The sequence below is a fragment of the Lagopus leucura genome, unplaced genomic scaffold (genome assembly GCF_019238085.1).
Source record: "Lagopus leucura isolate 7727_CA_CO unplaced genomic scaffold, USGS_WTPT01 Super-Scaffold_100009, whole genome shotgun sequence".
NCBI lineage: Eukaryota > Metazoa > Chordata > Aves > Galliformes > Phasianidae > Lagopus > Lagopus leucura.
The window spans coordinates 1709481-1729703 of NW_024962266.1; positions in this window are offsets into that span (position 1 = coordinate 1709481).

Below are 20223 nucleotides of genomic sequence, written 5' to 3' on the forward strand. Positions count from 1 at the left end.
ATGTGTTCTCACAATTCTCAGTCCCAATAATTAGTGACATTACACAGCAAATACTTGTTTCCGGATCCTAAAGAGTCAAAGACTATTCCAAAACAAAGCTATCAAATAGCCTTCTGAGGATGAAATGAAAATAAGGACTGGCAGCGCTAGCTGCTTCCATCAAAGTTCGTCTGAATTTTGAGGACTCCAAAAATGAGCATTTGTGTGTTATTAATTAAATTACATACAAGCCATAAAAGCCATCTAGCTGTTACTTAATGATTTTAATCACTTTTTTTTTTTTTTTTTTTTTTTTTTTTTAATTTTATGATTGCCAATTTCAAGGTTATAGATAACTTGAATTATCTACAGGTAAGTCAAACCTCACCCAAACCCACTGAGATTTATAACCAAATGGAGAGAGTCAGGTACATTTAGCAAGAAATAATGGAAAGCTTGAAATCCAACTGATTGGCACCCAAACAAAATATAATTTATCTAAGTTACCTTGGAATACTTCTGAAGTACATGTCCTACATTCTACTTAGTAGAGAACTGAACTGTGTCAAAGCCCTTCTTCATTTCAAATAAAATGCTCCTAATAGCAATTGTTGATAATTGAAGAGATGTTGCTTTTTTTATTATAATTTTTTTAATTTAAGAGATAATGAAGTGTTTGAAACTCTCTAACCTATGATATCATATCACTGACAGTGCAAATGAAGAAGGAGGTGTCTGTTTTAAGGCAACTGAACATCATCTGCATCACCAAGCATGGCACAGGAAGTCAGAAGGTGTTTCATTGCTCCTTTACAACCAGTGGACTGCTCTGGTTGCTCAAGCAGATAATAAGCTGGCTGTACAGTGGTAAGCCTTGGCATGGTTTATTTTCTGTTCTCAGGAAAATCCTACCTTTACTATCGATGTAGAGAGTGTGTCAAAATGTTGCAGTCAAATGCAGGTGCTCTGAAATTTTGTGCCTGTAGAAGACATAAGGAAAAACTGTGGACAGAGTTGTGGAGAGCAGTAGGGTGGAATAGTGCTATCTTGAAAATATGCAGGATGTCAGTTACTCCACAGGGCTGGTCAGCAGCTGTGCACTGTAAATGCACAGAACAGGTGGAGCATAGCAGGCCGCTTGGCTTTGCTGTAAAGTACCTCTGGGCAAGCTGAATGAGGTTTTGCTGATCTGACAGCATTTCAGAACATCATCCAGCTCCAGTGAAGCGATCTTAAAATTTAAGCATTTTCAGCCAATAAACCTGTTGATGGGACTAATAGAAGTAACATGCTTGAAACAAGTGTGAGAAATATGAAGAGAAAGGTAATCAAGACGTTTTTTCCCCCTCAGCCAGCATATGAGATATTTGTAGATGTACCAGTTGAACCATTCAAACATCTGATATATGTCACTTATAAAAATCTATATGTTTACCCTAGCATATAGGCATACAGAAATTTTAGCAGCCTTGCAGATAACAGAAGGAAAAATAACTTGAGGATTTGGAATATTAAGGAGCTTGACGTTTTGAGAGCTGTTGAACACTGTACATTCTCTCAGCAATGATCAACACAAAGTTATTTAGCACAGGTGTTTATGTAATTGAGATACATTAGGAAAACTAGCAGTGCTCAATGAGCCTCAAACTGGCATTTATGTCTTATGTTTAAATACACTTCTGTTAATTATAAAGAGTTATGGTATGAAATAAATACCATAACTTGCTCGTGTAAGAAAACTTGCTGATGGATTTTCGAGGCACATATTTCTTCATTTCTTAAGTTGCTGCATAGCTGGATTTTGTAACAGACAATGTAGAACACAAAACCACTTCAAGGATTTCTACACAGTGAGTTTGAGCCAAAACGTTCCTCCTGCTACTGCAGTATTGGCAACATTCCCTAACAGCAAATGTGCAGCTGAAAACAATACAGATGTAAATGAGTGAGTTTTCAAATTCTAATCCTGTGATACTTTTATCACTCTACTCAGATGCTTGATGTTCATTAAAAACACAAAAGTGATGTTATTTTTTTTTTTTTTTCCATGTGTGTGTTTTTCCTAGATGTCTTTCAGGCATTTGGGTACACCAGTTTTGATCTGCTTAATGCAGCTATCAGTGAAACCGTTACCTTAGTAAAAAGCTGTGAGCTTCAGTGTCTGAGCTGATAAAAATCTACTATTACAAGTCAGTGATATGCCATATACAGAAAGTATTGTAATGAAATGCCTGTGAATGTACCTGGCACAGCTGAGGAGTACAGCAATGGCAGAGGCATACAGGCACTGTACTGACATTAAATTTAAGAGATTTTCCACAGCTCAGCGAGTAGGATTTGTGCCAAACAAAAGGATCTTAGTTCTGTCTCAACAGTCACCGTTAGGATATATTCACACCCGTAAAGCTGTGAATGCAGCTCCTTTTATCATTTGCTTAACTGCTCAAAGCAAGAGCCAAGGTTCTGAAGGCTTTCTGTCACTACAGCAGAACTCTGCTCTGCCATTTACATGGCATGCAGTTGAATATTGATAACTTTTGTTTGGTTGCACAAACTGTGGGCTGCATAAATCCTAATGGCCTGAAAATCCTTCATTTGTTTTATCAAATCTAGATGAAGGATAGCCTCCTTGTACATGGAATATTTACTATATGAGAAAGGTCCATAAACTACTCAGTTGTTATGTTTTTACTTTTTCCAGCTAATGATGAAATGTTATTAGAAAGGTAGGTTTAACAGGTTGGCTGCCTACTGTAAGAGCAGAAACTTAACCTACAATGTTAATCTTGTTAATTTAATGGAAATGTTTTTAAGAGCTATCAAATGACCAAAAAAAAGAAAGAAAACAGAATTGTCAGTGGTGTCTACTATTCACATGGTGCATTGGAAGAAGTCCGTAGGCTGGTCACCTACAAAATGTTTCTCATCTACAATCCATCTCCATCAGCAGAGGGGTGGCCAGCAGGGACAGGGAGGTGATTGTCCCCCTCTACTCTGCTCTTGTGAGGCCCTGTCTGCAGTACTGTGTCCAGGTCTGGAGCCCCCAGTACAAGAAAGACAGGGAGCTGTTGGAGAGGGTCTAGAGGAGCCACAAAGATGATCAGGGGGCTGCAGCACCTCCCTACAAAGACAGGCTGAGGGAGCTGGGCTTGTTCAGCCTGCGGAAAAGAAGGCTGTGGGGTGACCTCATTGCAGCCTTTCAGTACCTAAAGGGAGCCTACAAGCAGGAGGGGAGTCAACTCCTTAGGGTAGATAACTGCAGGACAAGGGGAAATGGTTTGAAGTTGAGGGAAGATTTAGGTTGGATGTCAGGGGGAAGTTCTTTACTATGAGATTGGTGAGGTGCTGGAACAACTGCCCTAGAGGTGTTCAAGGCCAGCTTGGAAGGGGCCCTGGGCAGCCTGGTCTAGTATTAAATGGGGAGGTTGATGGCACAGCATGTGGTGGGGGAGTTGGAGCTTCATGATCCTTGAGGTCCCTTCCAACCCTGGACATTCTGTCATTCTGTGATTCTGTGGTACAGTCTTTTTGAAGACATACTACTGAAGATGCAGAGCTCAGATAACTGGCAAAAAGAATTGTTTACTTTTGCAAGATGTAGGCTACATAATGTGCTTTGTGAATTCACTGAACCTGATGAGCTGTTTTTATTTTGCAAACTTTGCTCCAGAACTTATTCCTCAGTTTTATTTTAAGTAAAGTTGTTTGGATCAGGTTTTTGAACCAAGCACTTCTGCGATGGCAAAATTTTCATTAGGGATTCTCTCAGTTCTTAACAGACTTCAATTCACGATGCTTTTACTTGCTGATGGATAGTGCTGCAAATGCATTTAAGTCATCTGCATGAGTTACTTGGATATCCTTGTTAGTAGATATTCACATAAATATTTTTAGCAATTCTCCATAAACATTCTTACAAACAATTTTTTTTTTGTGTTCTCAAATGTTTTTAAAAGCACATGGAAGAGTGACAAATACACAATTACTGAAATTACTTTTCTTCAAATAAATATTCCTAAGTGTATTTTGCAGTTTGGGCCCAATAGGCTCATCAATCTATGTTCCTTTATTTTTCTTATAATTCTGAATTTTTAATATAATTGTTTTAACTATTGTATATTGGTGAATACAGTAAATGTCTCATGCTAGTTAAATATATTTCATGTCTTAACTGTACAGTATATACATGTACATAATAGGTAGTGTCTGCCAGTGGTACAAAGTAGATTTCAATTTATAAAAGCACAAACTGTAAATAAAGACTGATGCAACCATCAGAAAACTGCATGTGGAAAAAACATGTCATACTAAGTGAAATAAGCATTACAACCTAGTAGGAATGACCTCGCAGAGAAACAAAGTATTTTTAAGCAAACTGTAAGAAATTTACTGTTTACTGATCATTTACATAAGAGGCAAATAAGCTATGCATTAGAATAGTATCAAGCTCTAGAAAAGAAACGTGTATTGAGCTGTCATAAGTTTGTGTTGCTGGGGCAACAGGAAATTAGTAAGGTAGGAAATAAGCTTCATTTCATATAGGGGATAGAAGTTTTTAGCTTTTCAGTGTTCATTTATAAATTTACAGAATGTTTATCCATGATATAAGTGAGAGAACCAATTTGGCAAAAAAAAAAAAAAAAAAAAAAAGTGGCTTCAGTCTATGATGTTCTAGAGTCAGATGCATAAGCAGTCATCATATCTACCCTGCAATTCAACCACTTAAGAGTCTCACTCTTTCTTACTTATTTCTGTTTCTTAAAGTACTCCATAAAGTATAGAATGGAATTAACTGCGACTTCTTTCCTTGTAGTGGGTGGTTATAGGATGCAAAAGATTTAATATTTTGTGCTATTAAATCAATTAATGTGTGATGAACATAGGCTATAAAATTCAGACGCTTAGCCTTTTGTTTTCCATGGCTACAATCCATGGTTTATATCTGAGATATTATCACACCACTTTTTGTCTATTTCTTCTTTTGTCAGTCTTATCAATGTTTACACCAACTGGTGCACCTAAAGAAATGATGTTCCAGTCAAAACCATTAATTTTCTCAGATTTTCATTAAGAAGAAAATTAATAATAAGTTCTGACCACTTGACCAGAAGTAGTGCCTCTTTAACCGGTCCAATTAAATAATTTAATACAGTCATGCAAATATTGTATGGAAGACAGTACTGTAATTTGTCCAGTTCTGTCATCTACTGTGGTGCAACAATGACTAGAAATAATGGATGGAAGTGGAACTAGTATTCCAGACCTCTGCCCCAAACATCTGAAAGCAAGTAGCCCCAGATGCAAGAGTTTCTGATGAAAATATGGGTTTTGTCTACAACAAAATAATTTAAAGACATTTTCTTTTTAAGATGATCTATTTTAGTCATAGAAGGAAGGCAACACACCTTCTCTACAATAAATATGAAGTTATTCAGACATTGGACCTTTGAAAAATCAGGAGCAGAGGACTTTATCATAAAATTCTTTCTTCTGAACAGGCTTTTATGTGAATGAAAGTAGGAGATGCTTACACTAGGCAATGGAGAAAGCAGGATCTTATATCTAAACTGAGTGCACAAAGCCTCTCTTTTCAGTAATATCAACAACCAATTGCACATTGGGGAGGAACATCTGAGTGAAGGAAGAGAAAAATGCTGGCTCTGCTTTGAGACTGATTCATTTTTATATCAAAATCCTGCTCTTCCAGTGTGCATGGAGGGTCGGCAAGTGGGATAAGATTATTTTGTTCTGTGGCACACTATTGTCTGTTGAATATCTCTTTTATATTTTAGAAATACTACATAAAAGATCAGGGAAATGTAAGAAGAGGCGAGTTTTAGATAAAGCTGTAAGTGCACAGAGAATTGGATTCTCTCCATGACTGTGCTATACGATTATTTATGATTCTAAGAAAGTCACTTAGATGTTTTGCAGATAGTGAGTGATTGTGTTCTCCCATTATTTAAGTGCTGATCTGTAAGTTCTGAGATTTAAGTCTCATAGAGGAATGAACTTTTTCCATTAAGGTTAGCAGAAGAATATTTTGCACTCTCATTTCTTCAGTGGGTACCTGCATGTTATGATCTGAGAATACTTTTTTTTATGCTGGTGTTTGGGATTGAGCTAGGATCTTCTAGGTTTTGCAGGGGAAAAAAAAACACCAAAAAAACCCCACAAAACTTTAGTTATATTGATATTTTTCAGTAATTATTTCTGTTGTAGTTATGTGTTTTTCAGTACATGGAAGGATTAACATTCTGTTAACAAGACTAGTATTCCTGTTTCTTTAATATACTTTTCCCTACCTATAATATCTTTAAAATACATTAAAGGCAACTTTTCATGAGACCACAGTCAATCAAAGTATAGGCTTGAGTAAAACAGAAGATCAGATTCTTCTCCTGCCCCTTCTTTTTTTGTCTTCAGTATTCAGAACCAGTCGTGGAGGTCATGGAGGTCAGAACATGAACTTCTCAGTACTGGGGCTCAAAACAAATGGATGACATCGTTTTCCCTTCACTGTCCCCTCTCTCTACCCCTAGAGGACCACAGAGGTCAGGACCTACACATCCCAACACCGGCTTTCACCCCACCCAGATGCCCCACAGTGGTGCCACCCCCCATTTCCCACCTGAACCCCTCTCAAAACCAACACCAAAAGATCAATGTTAGAAAGTTAATTGCAGTATATAAAAAAATATTAATATAGATTTAAAACGAGGATGATGTTTGTTTGCTTGCTTGTCTTCTTTCACATCTCTATATGCAAAGCTTTGAATATATGCAGTGAAAGTAAAATGATGTGTCAAGTTTTTGGTCAATGTATAACACAGACTAAATAGGGAGGAATTTTGGTGAAATTTGTAGAAGTTTGTATTGAATTTTATGAGACATGGGCTCTAATTTTTACAGATACTCCAGGGATGTAATGATCAGCTTCCAGTTATGCTTTATTTCATGTTGGCACAAAACAACATGAGTACAAGGCATGAAATAGAACTTATATACCAGTGGAGGAGAGGGGGAGGGGAGAAAGAAACATTTTCATTATTACTTGTTTTAATGTTTTAAACAGATTGCTATCAATCCTGTCATAATTTCTGAAAGAACATTTTCAAATCCTCCTAGTCCTGGCAATCTATTCCCATTGTTTACAGCAACTAAAATTCTGAAAAAATTTGGGAGCCAAAGGCCATTTTAAAAACACTCTTCCTGTGATACTTTTGATTCATCAGTTAATCAGTAAATGAACTTGAGCTTCTGCTGGCACTGTGCTCTTGAGATAAACCTGCATTTGAAAAATATTAGTGTACTTTTCGTTTTGGATTTTCTCCTTGTCCTTCAGAGCTACAGAGGGCATCAGTAGTGCCTCACGAAGCTAACAGATTCTAGCAGTTTTTGACACTGCTATTTACAGTACACTTGAACTGAACAGCCATTACTGAGAAGAATGGCTTTAAATAATTCATTTCTGCTGGCAAATAAGAAATGCTACAGAGGCTTGTTCACCAGAGATAAAAAATCTGATGGTCAAATTTCTACAAACAACATGCAGTTCTTGTATGTGTTTTCAGTTTCCTAGGTTATCAAGGTTATCAGTTTCAGTTTTACATCAAGTTTAAAATCCTTTTTTTTTTTTTTTTTTTTTAATAAAATGAAATAAAAAAATGTAGTCTACTTGGAGTAAGTTTTATAATTTTCAAGAATTGAGGAAAAAAAGATTTTGAAGCTGTTTGCTTAATATTTATTTAGGTAAGGTAATTACAGAGTCAGGTGCCACTCCACCACATACTAATCAGGAAAATGCTTGCATAAATTCAATTGGAAAAAAATAAACAGTCTATATCTTATTTGATGAGGCACTGGGATATTGGTGATAACTACAATACCATTTTTGTCTTTTTTGTAGCTACTAAATTTCATGTTTTCCCCGAAACTTACTGTCTAAATCTAGTGTGCTCTCAAACCTATGTTCTGAGTAGTTATTGTAAACTTGTTAAAAAATGATTCTGTTGTGCTATAATTTCAGAGATAATGAAAGACTCATCTCCTCAAGATTGCACAGTGTACCCTTATTATAAGGAGTCCAAGGTGAATTAAATGATTCATTGTAAACACAGTTCTTGGGAGAATCCAAGTGGCATTTTCACAGTCATCTTTGTAGGTTCCTAGCTCACACTAATTTTAACTGACTTGAATGGCCTGACTAACAGAAAAGATATTCCAAATTCATACTAATTAACTTTTATAGCAGGTTATATTTTCTACCTTCCACATATGCTCGAATTGGCAAATCACAGTCATATTATGGCAGGCTGCCTGGGGCCCCATCCAGGCTGGACCTGAACTCCTCCACACATGGGGCATCTACAACATCTCAGGGCAGCCTATGCCAGGGCCTTATCTCTCTCTGAGTAAAGAATTTCCTCGTAACATCCAACCGAAATATCCCCACCTCAGGTTTAAAGCCATTCTGCCTGGTCCTTTCACTATCAGACTGTAAGAGTTGGTCCTGCCCATAACCTTCCCTCTGGTACTGGAAGGCCACAGCAAGGTCACCCCAGAACCTTCTCTTCTCCAGGATAAAAAAAGCCCAGCTCCTTCAACCTTTCATTAATAAGAGATGTGCTCCAGGCCTCTCAAAGAATTGTTTAAGATGGCTTCTGGAAAGTATTAAGTTAGCTGTGAGATGAGAGAACTGAGCAAGATGCCCTAAGTCTGGAGATGCAGAAAGAAGGCTCTGTCACAAGTGTTGGTAAGACTGCAAATGTAAAGGAGGCAAAAAGGCAAATGATAGAAGGCAAATTATATGTGATGTCTGAACAGCTTATCTGAGATATGGTGTGTTATTGTGGGCAAGTCCCCTGAAATCAGACTTCAAATGCTCGGTGCCTGCACACCAAATTGCACATTTTAATGAATTTCTAAGGGTAGTGAGGGTAAAAAATGTATGTGTATGAGTATGAAAGTTCTTTTGGCCATGAACTGAGGACATGAAACTGTTTTCAATATGTAGTACATTGAAGGTTTTGGTAGAATTTTACTGTCCAACGGTTAATTTTAGCTATTCATTAATAAAACACCAGCATCATTAGAAAATCTAAAACACAAAGACAAGATAAAAAAAAAAGAATGATAATGAATGATGATTGTATATGGATATGAAGCCTGGAATTTAAAGTCTGTAAAGTATTTGAATTAGTCCTGATTTGGCAATATCAATTTTAAAATCCAGATGATGACCAAGATATTTGTATTCCCTAAAGTCTTTGGTACTTGAATTATCTAGTCCTATTATTTTAATTGTAGTTTTCTATAGCATGTTGTAAAAGCAACAGTAAACAGCTTTGCTGCTGTATGCACTTTCCTCACAGTAGAGATTTTTTCTACCTAAAATATCTGAGAAATGTTTCAACAATTGATAGTTGTTTTAAGTTAAAACACTGTTCACTGTTGAAACACTGTATCACTGTTGCAGTATTCTAATCCCTAATCCTTCAAAGAATTTAATGCAATTAGAAAAAACTTGTTTCCTCAGTAATTTTGTGCAGATTCTCAGTCTCTGCTCTTCAACAGTTATGTTATTCAGCCGCCCCAGCTATGAAGAAGGTATGTAGCAATGTCCCTTTATCTAACAGAGAAAGGTTTCTTTCTACTCAGTACTCTTCCATTTTTTCCTTGTCTTTATAAACATTTCTTCATCTTTCACTTGTCCCTTCTGCCCATATAACTCAAGCTAAACATTAAGGGAAACAAATAAAATAAAAACAGCTTTTCCTAGTCAAAACACTTAAAAGAAATATTGCTGTAAAATTTAAATTTATTCCCTTATTGATTTGCATGAGTTAAAGGTGTACTTTATTTCTGAAAAATATGAAGATAAAGAAGTTAATTATCTGTCACAGAAAATCCAACCCTATTGTCCCGAATAATGTCTTTCTCACTTTTTATGAAAGTGAGTAAAGGTTCATTTGGCATAAAAGAAGAAGATATGACTATAGAAACTTCCCTTGTTTTAATATCTTAGTATCTTGGAGACAATTAAATGCTTTTGTCTGATGTAATCAAGTGCTCTTAAGGTATCCAAAGGATAAGTTTCAGGATATCATTTTAGGGTATGATAAACCAAGCTAAAAAGATATCTACTCAATTACTGAAGAAAATATTTGCTGGCAAAACAGAGGACTGTATTTTACAAGATTTGCCAACTGAATATAGATATGCATGTCATAAAGGCACAGAAAGAGGAAAAAAAACACTATCATCTAACACAACTAAATCAAACAGCAACAAAAATCCTAAACACTATTTTGTGAAGACTAAGATGCAAAATATTTAATTTTTGTAATTATGTAACTTTTTCTGAGACTCCAAGATAAATAGAGAGTCTATCACCTTCGCCAGAAGGGGAAGACAACTCAATGAAGAGTACAAGGATGTTGCTAGGTTATGCAGAGAGAAAATTAGAAAGACAAAGACCTAGCAAGAATTTAATCTGCCCACTGTTGTAAAAGGTAACAAAAAGTCTTTTCATAATTACAATGAAAACAAAAGGAGGGCCAAGGAGAACCTCCATTCTTTATTGGATGTGGTAGCAACATTGCCACCAAGTATGAGGAAAACGCTGAGATATTCAGTGCTTTCTTTACTTCAGTCTTTAATAGTCAGAACAGTTATCCTCAGGATACTCAGCCCTCTGAGCTGGAGGACAGAGGTGGGAAGCATAATAAACTCCTCACAATTCAGGAGGAAACAGTGACCTGCTGTTCCACCTGGACTGTCACAAGTCCAGATGGGATCCACCTGAGAGTACCAAGAGAGCTCACAGAAGTGCTTGCCAAGCCACTTTCCACCATTTATCAGTAGTCCTGGTCAACTGGGGAGGTCCCACATGACTGGAGACTTGCTAATGTGTTGCCTATCTACAAGAAGAGTTAGAAAAGAAGATCCAGAGAACCTGTCAGCCTGACTTGAGAATCAAGGAATTTCATGGAGCAGAATATGTGGCTGTGATCACACAGCATGTGTGGGACTTCCAGGAGATCAGACCTAACCAACAGGGGTTCATAGAGGGCAGTTCCTGCTAGACCAATATGATCTCCTTCTATGACCAGCTGACACACCTGGTGGATGAGGGAAAGGCTGTGAATGCGACCTGCCTGGATTGTAGTAAAGCCTTTGGTACAGTCTCCCACAGCATTCTCTTGCAGAAGCTGGCAGCCCGTGGCATAAAGAGATATACTCTTTGATGGCAAAAAAGGTTGGCTGGGTGTCCCGGCCCAGAGAGTGGTGGTGAATGAAGCTAAATGCAGCTGGTAATCAGTCATGAGAGGTATTCCTCAGAGGTCAGTAGTGGGCTGACCCTGTTTAATAACTGTATTGATGATCTGGATGAGGGGATTGAGTGAATCTTCAGTAAATTTGCAGATGACACCAAGCTGAAAAGAAGTGTAAATTTTCCTGAGGGTAGGAAGGCTCTACGGAGAGATCTAGATAGGCTGGATCACTGAGCTGTGGCCAATTATATGAGTTTTAATATGATCTGGTACCAGGCCCTGCATTTTGGCTATGACAACCCCAGTCAACACTACAAACTAGGGGCAGAGTGGCTCGAAAGCTGAACAGAGGAAAACGATCTGAGAGTGTTAGTTGTCAGCCTGTGAACATGAGCCAGCAGTGTGCTGACATTTGCAGACTGAGAACATCCTGACTTGTATTAGAAATAGTGCAGCCCTCAGGACCAGGGAGGTGATTGTCCTCCTATACTCAGCTAAATTTTATCATTTTAAATGATAATAATGATAAATGAATATCATGAAAATGATAAATTTAATCATTTTAAATGAAAATAGGGGAGATTTAGACTGGATATTAGGAGGAAATTTCTTACTCAGTAGGTGATGCAGTACTGAAACAGGCTGCTCAAAGAAGCTGTGGATTCCCCATCCCTGAGGTGTTCAAGGCCAGGTTGGATGGGGTCACGGGCAGCCTGATCTGGTGGTTGGCAGCTCTGTCCACAGCAGGGGAGTTGGAACTAGATGGTCTTCAAAGGCCCTTCCAACCCAGGCCATTCTATGATCCTATGATTCTATGATCTCCTACTTCCTTCTAATTCAGGAATAAAACTGCTTGAGTTTTCTTATTTCCACTGTATTCTTATTTGCTGTCCTTGTTTTGTCTGGAATACGGTTAATTTTCTTCATGGTATCTGGTCTGGTGATGTGTTTTGGATTTAGGATGAGAATGACATTGATAACACAGCAATGTTTTATATGTTGCTGTGCAGTGGTTATAATAAGACAAGGACTTTTCGACTTTTTACACACAGTGCTCAGCCAGTGAGGAGCTGGGGATACAAGAGAAGCCAGGAGAGGACAGAATCAGAACAGCTGACATAAATTGGCTAGAGATCCCTGGTCATATTCCATACCCTATTCTACTGTCATGCTGGACAATAGAAGTGGGGGGAGTTGGCCAGGCAGGCTGCCCCTGCTCAAATACCAGCTGAGCATTGGTCTGCAAGTGGTAAGCAATTGCATTTTTATCACTTGTATCACATTTTCTTTTATCTTTACTTGTTGTTACTCTAATTCCTTTCCTTCTCTATGCTACTGAACAGATTTTCCCTCAATCTACGAGTTTTACCTTCTTTTGGATTCTCTCCCCTATCCCACAGAGGGGGAGTAAGTGAATGGCTGTATGGTGCTTGGCAGGTAAAACAACAATAATTTCTTAATCATATTAGGGAAATACCATATATTACTCATTTACATAAATATTAACTGAAAACTTTTTAATTTAAAAACATTCAGGAATATAAGAAGACTATGGAAAAAACTAATTTTTCATTTCTGTTCTAAAAACCTCTGGATCTTGTAAGCCACCTGTTTGTTTGTTTTTCCCAATTAGTTGAGAAAAACATTCAAAATAATTAGTTGGGAACATATTGAGAAAAACCTTGCATTCAGATAATGGTAGATACCATTTCTTTCCAGAAATCTTTTTATTCAGTTCAGATCCAATCATGGGGTAACATGTTTAAGAAAAAAGAACATAAAGGAAAATCATTGTTTCTTACTTTTCGTGTGAATGATTCTATTTTCAATAGATATAATAAGAAACGTATAACAAGTATCTTCCTTGCAAGAAGTCTTGTAGATGCTGATTGCAAAGCCCTAGATCAAAACATGGCATTGATAGCATACATAAAGGTTTTCTGAAGAAGATTAACAAAAATCTTCACCTTTTTAAGGTAAAGAAAAACATTTTTGTACCTCCCTGAAGTAGAAATCTTCTGCAGGCTCTTCCTTCTGGCTTCTCAGAAAGAAGTCATTTTTATAAAAATATCCCTGACTTTGACTACACACACTTTAGACAGGCCGGGTGTCACATTTGATGTTGACAGAGTGTTTTCAGTATTACACCTGATGGATTTTCTTCAAATAAATTCTCAAGGATTAGACTTCCTTTACTGCAGATCTATTATCTGAGGCACGCAGCAGTCTGGAGATATGTCATTTATACTATTACAGACTTGCATTTCTGCTGAAATGAATGGTGTTTTTTTCTTAGATTTCTTTTTTTCCAACAGTAGAAAAATGAATTTTGAAAGTAGAAGATTGTCAATATATTATTGATCAAAAAGCCTTACAACACAGTTCATTTTTTTCTATTTATTTTAAACTCCAAACTAACACAGGGCATGTTTTGATTTGCTAAGTGTAACACAGAACAATTATTCCGCACTAACTATGAAAGTCTGATCTAGAAGAGAGAGAAGAAACCAGCAGTGTGAAAAACTTGCACATGCAGGCCTGTTCATCTTCCTAGAACACTGAGTTATTGAAAGAGTGGCACTGAAGTATATGGAATACACTGATAATCTTAGCTGAATCATTCCTAAACGGAATGAATTCCCAAGAACTTCATTTGCAGAGGAATTTCAGCATGCTTGATGCTAATTTCCTAATTAGGTGACCACAGTCACCTAAGGAGATTTTAGAAATTCTTAGATGTGATGAATAAGAATTGCACAGCCAGCACTCTTACCTGCCCTCCATTGTTTATAAATAAGTTGTAGGAAAAGTGCAGTACTAAATAGAGTTTGAAGAGGAAACAAGGTTTATTTCTGACGCAGTAACATGACTGAATACTGTAGAAACAGAACAAGATCTGATTTACAAGTAGTCGTGTTATCTGTTGACATAACTTACCCTTTCTTATCTCATCTTTTTACATCCATCACAATATAAATTATTATAGTCATTATAATCAAAGCAATTATGAGATAGTGATTTGCTTCTGATGATTCTAGATAAAAGTTTCAAAGAATTGGTTGCCCATTCTGATGTTTTATGTGGCTTCTGGACATGGAATTCATACATTCCCCCTTCCTCAACTATGGGACAAAATCCATCCCATGTTTTTAGACCTTGATTCCTGAGGAGATGCATTTCAGTGCACCAGCGTGTGGTCTCACTTTCTTCACACGTTTAATTGAAATTATACAGTAGTTGTACTTTGTTAATGGGCTTAATTTGTTAGCAAGAGCATCAGCTGTAACAGAATTATTTCTCAGATCTATGTAAGGGAAAATACAGCTGTCAGTTTGTTAGCAGAATAGAAGGCTCAGGTCACTCTGCTTGAATAAGCCCAGAGCTCAGAATGCTTGTTTTGTAACTAGTTACTTACAAAAATCTACATAGTAGATTTTTGCTATGAAGAATTTCTAAACAGAAGTTGTATTGTGAGGCAAGCCCCATGGTCTTCACAGATGTGTTGAAAAGTATGTTGCACCATTGCTTTTTAACTTTAATAAAATGATTTTCATCTTTAATTTCGAAAAGTCATTATTCCGGGACCATTAGTTTTACTATAAGAGTTTCTAAAATTAAAACTTTTATTTTTAATGAGTTAACTATAGGTGTCTAAATTGCTCTCAGTGCACATGCTGTTGTAGAAATGAACATAAAATATGATCAAGCAGTTAACTATCTTTTTCCAGTTCTTGTCAGAGGAGCTCCACACACGTACAGATATTTTACAGACAGTGGTTAGGGTAATCATTTCTAATTCCATATTTCGTATTCTTCCTGAAGATTATTAAATTACTTTTTAAAAAACACTTTTTTAGAAATTTTTGAGAAAAAATGATAATAACTGAATAGGAAAGCAATTTTGATACATGTTATAGTGGTTGATGAGAAACTGCAGATAAGCTAGCAATGTTCACTTTCACCACAGGAGCCTACTGTATCCTGGGCTGCATAAGAAGCATGACCAGTAAGGCAAGGGAGATGGTTGTCCCCCTCTACTTCACTCTTGTGAGACCCCATCAAGACCAGTGCATTCTGTCCCAGGGGTGTCTGCAAAGAAGAAAATTAACCTATTAGAATGAGTCCAGAGGAGGTTGATAAGGAGTACCTCTCTTTGAAGAGATGCTGAGATAAATGGAATTGTTTAACCTGGAAAAGAGAAGACTCCCGGGAAACCTTATGGTGGCCTTCCAGTTCTTAAAGGGGACTTTAAAGAAAGCTGGGGAGTATTAAGGGGGTTATGGATGTGAACTAAAGGAAGGTAGGTATTCAAAAGAAATTCTTTACTCATAAGGGAGTGAGGGAGTGGAACAGGTCACCCAAAGAATTTGTAGATGTCCTGTTCCATTCAAGGCAATGTTGGATAGGCCTTTGGGCAACCTGATCTAGGAATAAGTCCCTGCCTATGGCAGGTAAGTTGGAACTATATGATCACTAAGTCACTTCCAACCCAAAGCATCTAATGATTCTGTGATTCTCTGATTGGGATAAAATCATATTCTTTAAAAAAAAAAAGTACAAGTATAGAAAACATAAAATGTATTTCATTACACAAAATGAAGAGTAATCATATTCTCATGATGAAGCAATACTTTGTAATGAGGAGAGGAGAGCTGTTGTAGTTTGCACAGAAATAAATAGGAAATGTTTACTTTTGGAACAACTTGCAGCTCAAGACAGTTCCTCTTCGCACAGCTCAAATGCCTGACTGCTTCAGGACTGAACAAAAAATATATTTTTGAAGACATTGTCCAAATGTGTCTTGAACACTGATAGGCATGTGACATTAACTACCTCCGTAGGAAGCATGTTCCAGCGTGTGACTACCCTCAGAGTGGAGACATTTTTCCTTGCATCTAGTGTGAACCTTCCCTGGTGCAGCTTTGTGCCACTTTGACAGATCTGACAATAGACTGCCACCTCTGTGTCCACTTCCTCTGCTCAAGAAGCTGTGGACAGCCATAAAGTCTCCTCTGACCCTTTTTTTCTCCATACCAGACAATTGAAGTGTCCTTAGTCTCTCCTCCTAGTGCACCCCTTCCACCCCTTTCATATGAACTTAATTGTTCTCCTCTGGATGCCCTTGACATCCTCGTTATATCAGAACACCAGTGCTACAAACAATATTCGAAGTGAGATCATATCAATGCTAAATCTAGCAGAAGAATCTTTTGACTGGCTGATCCTGCTGTGCTTAATGTACTCCAAGATGCAATCTGCCCTGCTGGCCGCCAGGGCACATTGCTGGCTTATGCTGAGTTGCTGTCACTCAGCACCCTGAATCCCTTTCTGCTTCCCTACAGCTACTCATTTCCCAGTTTGTACATGTGTCCAATAATATTGAATTCCACGTGCAGAACGTGGTGTTTACCTTTGTTGAACTTCACGATGTTGATGATTGCTGAATGGCCCAACGTGTCTAAATCCTATTTCAAAGCCTCTCATCCCTCTATGGATTCAAGAGCACCTCCCAGTTTAGCATCCTGCTGAGAATGGATTTCATTCCTACATCCTACATTAAAGATGTTAAAAAGTGCAGGCCCTAGAAATGAGCCCTGGGGAACATGACTGGTGACTGTCCACCAGCCACATGCAGCCCCATTTACTAAAACCCTTTGAGCAATATTTTTGAGCCACTTCATCACCCAGCAAAACATGAACTCGTTTGCCTCACAGATGGACACTGTGTTCAGAATGATGCCATGGATAGTATCAAAGGCCTTATTGAAATCCAGAAAGATTATGGTTGTCACAGATGGAAACAGCTATGTTATACTGCACTCATAAAAGAAAAGCTAGGACACATTTATTGGCATAATATAGACATAATGTAGTGATTTAACACTGACTTAACAAGATTCAAGATAGCTGGATACACTTGATTATTTACTGCATAGAGGACCGGATTAAACACACACATACAGGAGGCCCTCCTGTCGAGCCACAAGATTCAGAGTAGACCCCCTTGCATTCTGTACGCCTTGAACCAAAGAGGTAAGGAGCCTAGCTTTGACAGAATCTGATGCTGCTGTTCCTTTACAAATACAAATCTCTGCTACCGCAGTCATGGGGAAGACACTATGCTGTTCATTCTTGTAATTGAACCATAGCATATGTTTGACCACTGGATACTAGCTTTTGCTTTAATTTTAATTTCGTCTTCCACAGCCAGAAAAATACTTCTCATTTTCCTTCCTTTCTTCCTTCCTTCCTCCCTCCCTTTCTTACACTCTCTCTTGCTCTCTTTCAGTGTTTTCATTTTTAGGGCAATAGAATATTTTGTAATAGGACATGGTCACTGCTTCTAACCTTGTTATCTTCTCTTGTCAGTAAGACATTTCTCAAAATCTAATCAAATATTTCTGGAAATATTTTCTTATTCTACTGCTGCAGAGCTCTAATGTACAGATTAGGATACACTAATTCTATATTACTGTGAAACATCCCATTAATTAATTAGCAGAGTTGTGTTTCATTAGGGGAAAGAAATGTAGATTTCTTTTTAAAAAAATATAATTATCTACTTTTTCTTTTTTAAACTGTACTATATAATCATCTAGATGTTAAATAGATATGGACAAGTAATATGTTGTTGATTCAGTGTAGCTTTTGCTCAGTATTTGGCTTTTGGAAAATAAAAATAGTAAAGTATCTCGTGGATCTGGGTCACTATGAACTGCGTGTAGTCCCCTAGACAAGACTGAGTTTACTGCCAGCCCAGTCCCTTTTAAATATGTTGCACTGCAGTCTGTGTACAATAAAGCAAATGGAGATAAATGCCTTAAAAACTTGTAGAAACGAGTGGTGGTCACACTGCAGAATGTGAAGTGTTAAATGAACATTTAGAAGAAAAATAATCATGATGTGTAGCAATTCTGTCTTATTAGTAGCAATAAATGCTGGCGCAGTGGTGCACCATCTTATTATATTTACTTGTAATATGTGCAATAGCTAGAGGGTTGCTTGCATAAAATGGAGAGAACAGATTTTGGAAATCATTTCAGTGTTTTAATATGATTTTGAATTACATTAGATGATTTAAAATATAGAAAATCCCCTCACACCTTTAAAGTTCCAAAACAGGACTAAAGTACAGAAATAAAATATGCTCTGTGGGCTTAACGACTATAGAACCAAAACGTATGTTAGTTCTGTGGATGTTTCAGGATCTGTGGTAGTGAATAATAACACCCATTATAAAGGCCACATTTGGTGCCACGCTTGAGTTTTGGGGGTGCTACAGTTGTAAATAAAGCAAAAGTTTTGGGGTCTGCTTTTCCTGCAGTCTAAAACTATTAGCCAGCTTAGCTGCAATTGGTCTGTGGTTTTGTTTGTTGCAGGTTAGTGGTTCCAAATCAGCAACAAAAAAAAAGTGAATGCTGTCAGGCCCTACAACTCATCCTGAATTGATACTTAGCGCTGTATACAAATTATTCTGTTTTTCTGCAAAGTTGTACTACATTTTTTTAGATCTTTGAGGTATCCAGATTCAGGAACTGATTATTTTTTTGCACTGGAGAAAAGGTGTACCTTTTCTTTTCAAAGAATCAAGAGAAAAATGTCACTGTTAAAATGGCCCCCAGTTTTGCTTCCTATTTTCACAAAGAGCAATCTGGTTAAGTAGAAAAGAGAAAACGTAGAGATTTCTTTATATCTATGACTGATTCAACACAATAGCCATTTCCCAGTTGCTACATACCCATCACAGACAGACTGTCTGTGCTGTCAAGGCTGCCCATTTGTGTGGCTTAGTTTAATATTTCTTAAACTGTGGTAGTATTCTTTGCTTTACAATGCAGTGTGCACTTCAGCTACAGTCGCCATGTCACCATGAGATACACAATAGTTCATCAGTGTGGATTTCTCTCTGTCTGTCATTCACATCTGCAGTGATGGTAAGATGGTGATTTTTTATCATGATTCTCTTTTTATTTTATTCCTTTCAGCAATGTACTGTGCCAGCTTGAACAGAATTACCAGATTAATCAACTGTACCAATAAGAAACGAGACAGTAATGCTGTCAATCACTTACCAGTCTGGAAGGAACTTAAAAACAAAATAAAACAAAACAAAACAAAGCAAGATTACTCACAGTTCTCGAATTATGTGCTTTTATCTCTGAAAAAATCTCTTTCCTCCTATGCTAGAGCCAGGCACAGATGTACATCTGAAATATGAAAATGTATAACAAACTTGCCAAAATCCTTAATTTACCACAATAATCATAGAACCATAGAATGGTCTAGGTTGAAAAGGACCTCAAAGATCATCCAGTTCCAACTCCCTGCTATGTGCAGGGTCACCAACCAGCAGACCAGGCTGCCCAGAGCCACATCCAGCCTGGCCTTGAATGCCTCCAGGGATGGGGCATCCACAACCTCCTAATATCTAACCTAAACCTCCCCTAAATCAGTTTAAAACCATTCCCCCTTTTCCTATCACTGTCCACCCTCACAAACAGCCATTCCCCTCCTGTGCATACACTCCCTTCAAGTACTGGAAGGCCACAATGAGCTCTCCCCAGAGCCTTCTCCAAGCTAAACAAGCCCAGTTTCCTCAACCTTTCCTCATAGCAGAGGTGCTCCAGCCTCTTACATCATCTTAGTGCCCTCCTCTGGAATCATTCCAAGAGCTCTGCGTCTTTGTTGTTTTCATCAAGTTAAAAAGAAGCATCAACTTAAAAGTTAACTTATAGATAGTTCCTACAAAATGCAAATTTTATCTTTTGTTGCTCAGATATGAAATTATTACACTTATTAGAGGAATACTCTAGCATCATCTGCCCAGGGAGGTGGTGGAGTCTCCTTCTCTGGAGATGTTCAAGACCTGCCTGGATGCCTACCTGTGCTACCTGGTGTAGGGAACCTGCTTTGGCAGGGGGGTTGGACTCGATGATCTCAGGAGGTCCCTTCCAACCCCTACAATTCT